The sequence below is a fragment of the Miniopterus schreibersii genome (genome assembly GCF_964146895.1).
Source record: "Miniopterus schreibersii genome assembly, chromosome: 8".
Lineage (NCBI taxonomy): Eukaryota > Metazoa > Chordata > Mammalia > Chiroptera > Miniopteridae > Miniopterus > Miniopterus schreibersii.
In genome coordinates, this window is record NC_138109.1 from 68,459,146 (window position 1) to 68,464,517 (window position 5,372).

At 38.9% G+C, this 5,372-nt stretch overlaps 1 pseudogene across 1 annotated transcript; it reads right to left on the minus strand.

Moving 5' to 3' along the window:
- Positions 1 to 4,484: 4,484 nt before the first annotated feature.
- On the minus strand, positions 4,485 to 4,871 carry LOC308560969 (large ribosomal subunit protein eL31 pseudogene; annotated as a pseudogene). Its single transcript has one exon. The product of its transcript is annotated as a large ribosomal subunit protein eL31 pseudogene (transcript).
- Positions 4,872 to 5,372: the final 501 nt, after the last annotated feature.

The following is a 5,372-nucleotide window of genomic DNA, read 5'->3' on the forward strand; positions in this document are numbered from 1 at the left end:
TCATAAAGAGGGGGGGAGCGAAGGGGGAAAGGGCATGGGAAGGGGGGGGGAAGGGTCAGAGCTCTCCACCCCGCCCCCGTGGTGCTCTGTTCTACCTGTTTTATCACTTTGCTTACATCGTGGGAAAACGTGAAGGTGAACAAGTTGTCACTGCCTTCCCTGTAAGGCAACAAGCCACTAGTGAAACCGCTGCGGGACCCAGAGGCGGACACGGTCCCTGCGACGCCGGAGTCGCCTTTCCCCAACGCACTCTTTTCCCTTCAGTTCTCTAGAGGCGCTGTAAAGATGGACCTAATATGTGTCGTGTCTGCACAGGACAAGCACAGAAATACAGGAATCGGGGGTTTGGTTGATTTATTTTCTAAACTTGGAAATTTTGAAATAACTTAGGATCTGCGGAAGAGTTGTAGAGATAATAGACTTCTTATCTACCCTCTGGCCACGCTCCCTGACTCCCACAGTTTCACCACGTTTGCTTCCCCACTGTCTCTCTCACAGCGGGGTCCTGGAGGTTGTCTCGGCTTAGGGGAGCCCACTGTTAGCATCTCTGGGGCTTTGTGAGCTGGCTGTTTGATCTGGCCTTTGTTAAACATGAAATTATTTTAGCTTACAATGGAATTATATTAAAAGTAAAGAGGCCCATGCCAGTGACCGATGCCTCCTCCGAATTCCAAACTCAAATCAATACTCAATACTTAAAATTCATCTCTTCCTAATTATTTTACTACTATTTCTGCTCTGGAGGTGATTTCCTTCTGTTCCATCTCTGACGGAAGCACCGCGTCACAGAGTGCTGCTGAGCCTCCCTTCCCACCTCTGTGTTCACTGAGCTCCCACCGAGACAAATCAGGGCTTGATTTATTGCTTTATTGTTGGTCTAGACTTACGAAAGTGATGAGACTGTGCTAATAATGCAGATTAAAGTGTGTTTGTCTGTAGCTGTTGCACTGTGAACGGCAACCTCAGGTTGGCTACAGATATGAGAGTTTGGCAAAAACCACTAAAAGCATTCTGTGAGAATCAATTGGTTATATGGAATTTATAATAAAGTGCATTGCACATTTAATTATTTTGTAAATTATGTACTGCACATCCTTTATATCAGTAAAATTTACTAAACTCATGTGTGTAGATGTATATACACATATTTTTGGAGAACTGGTTATTAAACACTTACCAACACACTACTATATACACATATTCCTTTTTTCTAATAGTAAATTGCAAATGTATTGCCCCTTTACCTCTAAATACTTCAGAATGCATTTCCTAAAAAAAAAATTTAAAAATAATATTCTCAGACACAACTGTAGCAAGCCACCAAACCCAGGAAATAAACATTAATACAAAACTATTATGTAATTACTGATCTTATTTGAAACTTGCCAGTTGTCCTAATAATGTCCTTTCTTGTCCAGGATGTAATCCAGAATCATTCATTGCATTAAGTTCTTCTGTCTCCATATATCCTTTAATCTGGAATAATTTCTCATTAAAAACAAATCTTTTATTACTCAAACATTTTTGAATCATACAGGCCAGTAGTTGTGTAGAACGTTCTTTAATTTTCATTTGTCTGATGTTTTCTCATGTTTCTATTTGGCTTTTGCATACTTGGTAGGAAAACCACAGATGTGATGTTGAGTCCTCTTAGTGATTTACATCAGAGGTGGATAATGCAGTTTGTCTCATTATAGGCGATAAATTTTAATCACTTTGTTAAAGTATTTGTCTACCAGGCTTCTCTACCATGAAGTTACAATTTTCCCTTTGTAATTAATACGTATCTTGTGGGGAGAGAATTTGAGACTATACATGTATTCAGTTTCTCCACAAACTTTTATCCATTGGTGATTCCTGAGTGTGTTAATTATTACTACGTGGTAATCAAGTGCTTATTTTCTTTTTTAAAAAAGTAAATATTTTTAAAAATTGATTTTAGAGAGGGAAGGAGAGACAGGGGGAGGGAGAGAGAGAGAAACATCAATTGGCTGCTTCTTGTATGAGCCCTGCTGGGAATTGAGCCCACAACCTGGGCATGTGCCCTAACTGGGATTCGAACCAGCAACCTCTCGGTGCATGGGATGACACTCCACCAACTGAGCCACACTAGCCAGGGCCGAGCGCTTATTTTCTAATGTTATTGTTCACAATTATGAATTAGCATGAATTTCCCCCCTCCTCCTATTTATCTGTTCGTTTATTTATCTCAGTATGGATTAGAGATTCCTTTATTTATCCAATAGGTTGCCATCCCTTACTATGATTACTTACTTTGATGTTCAAATTGTCCCAGATTTGGCTGATGGGGAGTACCTTCCAGCTGGCTCCTGTGTCCTTCTACAAGTCTGGCTTATTGTGGTATAATTTACATACAGGAAAATTCAACTTTTGAAAGGGAAGAGTTGGTTAATTTAGAGAAACTTATACAGTTGTATAACCACGACCACAATCAAGATACAGAACATTTCTATCACCCAAGAAGTTCTCTCCTGCCTTTTGGTACCAATCCTTTCTCCACTTCCCGTTCCTGGATGTCACCACTCTGCTTTTTGTGTCTATAGTTTGCCATTTCAGAAGGTATTTTTGTCTTCTTTCACTTAGCATAATTATTTTGAGATTCACCCATATTGTTGCATGTATCAATAATTCACTTATGTTTATTCCCGAGTAATATTACACGGTATGGATATACCAGTTTTTTTTATCCATTCACCTGATGATAAACATTTGGTTTGTTTCTGGTTTTTGGCTGTTAAAAATAAAGCTGCTATAACATTTATGTACAAGTCTTTGAATTGACATATTATTTCATTTCTTATGAGTAAATATTTCAGGGAAGCGTGGCTGGATCATATCGTAGATGTATGTTTTACTTAAAAAAACAACACATCAAAACTGTTTTCCAAAGGCTTGCACCATTTTATATTCCCACATCAATGTATGCTAGTTCTAGTTACTCTGCATCCTAGCCAGCACTTGGCATGGTCAGTCATTTTTACTTTTAGTCATTTTAATAAGTATGCAGTGGCATCTCGCTGTGGTTTTAACTTGCATTTTCTTGATGACTCATGATGATGAATGCTTTTTCATGTCCTCATTTGCCATTCATATATCTTTGATAAAGTTTGAGTTCAAGTCTTTCACCCACTAAAAAAAAGGGTTTTCTTCTTATAATTGAGTTGTAAGGATTGTATTTGATATTTAACTCTTTATTTTTTATTGTGTTGAAAAGTAACATATTTGTGAATTTAAGCAAAGACTTAAGCCAGGAGTCAGCAAACATTTTCTGTAAAGGGCCAGATAGTAAATATTTTAGGCCTTGCAGGCTACATGATGCTCGTTTCAACTACTCAAGGCTGCCCTTGTAGTGTGAAAGCAGCCATAGACAATATGTAAATGAATGAGCATGGCTGTGTTCCAATAAACCTTTATTATAAAACAGGCAGAAGGATGGATTTGGCCCATGGGCTATCATTTGCCAACCTTGGTTTAGGCTTCAGTTTCTAGCACTTGATAGAGTTGACTGAACCTGGATTCCTGCTGTGAAATGCAAGATTAAAATACAGAGTCAATGCTCATCAATGAGCACTATCTGGGGGCTAAGTCCAGTCCTCTTCACTTAAAAGTCAGAATTGTAGAATATAGAGAGAATTTCTATGTAAGGCTACATGTTTTCTAAGTTATTTTTGGTCTCCAAAAGCCAAATAATTCTAAGGCTGCACTTTCATATGAAATAGGCCACCAGTAGAAAGTATCCCTGCTGGTTTATGGTCCCCTTTCTTGGGGGTGCTTCAGATTCACTGGTGGAGTTTTTCCTGTGTGATCCTGGATGCTGTTCCCTGCATCAGAATCTCTGGGGTGGGCTGGGTTATATGTTTCTATTTTTAAAGCATTTTCCAGGTGTTTCAGTTGAAGCCAGATGAGGACTATCATTGAGCGATGAATAGAGATTCTCAGGGACTTATCTTAATGAAGAGAGAAGAATAATCTCTAATTACTGCATTGATTTTATGTAAATAGATGCTCTAAAAGGTTTGCAATATTTTAAAAGTTAATAAGTAGTTAAAATACTCTTTCCTAAGCCCTCTCTCTAAACTTGATTGCTACTCCTGAGCTTCTTATCAAACTATTTTTTTTAATGCATAGTGGAAAACTAACCAGAACGGCCTCTGCTGAATTTTCAAAATTACCAATTATTGAACTTTAAAGAGTCTAAAATGTGTTGTGGAAATTCAAGCCCATTACCATTTATTCATAAGGACAAGTGGCTCAATCAAAACAGTATCTTTGATGGATTGAATGTGTTTAAACAAATAGTTAACTATAACACTAGGGGATTAGTATTTTTGGAGGGCTCTATTTTTGATAGAGCTCTAGCTGATATTCTTTTGATAATCCCTGTCCCCCCCCCCCCAATGCCTCTATTTGCTTTGGAAATTGCCTTTTTTCGTGTGTTGCAGTTTTATAACTTTATTCGACAATCAGCAGTTCTCATCCACATTAACTCTTTGTAGATTTTTGAAAGTGGTGACAGGCACGTAGGGGACCAACGTACAGAGCTAGTTTGGTGACTCTCCATCCGTATTATGTTTCCCGGACAACCGCACCCGGATGAGGTATGCGACATCCCTTACTCTGTGGCCCAGACGGCTTAGTCGAGCCTGGTGTCAATGCGCACATCTGGAGTCCCCCTCTTCTTCATGGCAAATTCCCAGATCTCTTTGAGTGCCGGGGGGAGAGGCACGCTTTTTGAAACCCACTCCATGATGCGCTCATGAATGCTCATGACATATTCTCTGGTCACTCACTACCTGGTTGACGGCAGAGTGGCCCTTCTCCTTCTCGGCACCATTCTTTGCGGGAGCCATTATGCCAGGCCCAGGTTGAAAAGAAAGTGGAAATAGTCTTTTAATATGTTGCATTTTAACATTATACCCACAGTACAGAAAATGAAAATTCTGTTTGTAATCTAAGTCTATCAGGTAAGCTTGGGAAATGACAAAATAGTCCCTTGCTAACTGCTTTAGTCCTTAGACAGTCTAAATATATTAATTTAATTGTGATTTGTTGATATAAGACTCTAAGCACGTTTTACATTAAAAAAATCTTAACTATTTAAGAAAAATTACCTAAAACTTAAGCTGTCCTCCTGGGACACGGTCTAACAAGCCTGCCCAAGGGTTATTTAATTCTATAGAGATCTAAGAATTGCTCTCAGAAGACTTTGTTCTGGAGAGTATTCAACCTCAGATGGCTGGCTGAAAACAGCTCTCCTCAATGCCCCTACTTTTTTAGGCTTAATAACCTGTGATCTCTGCTGATGTTAATTTCTTGTGCATGTCTGTGTTTTACCTCTCCCACTAGATTAT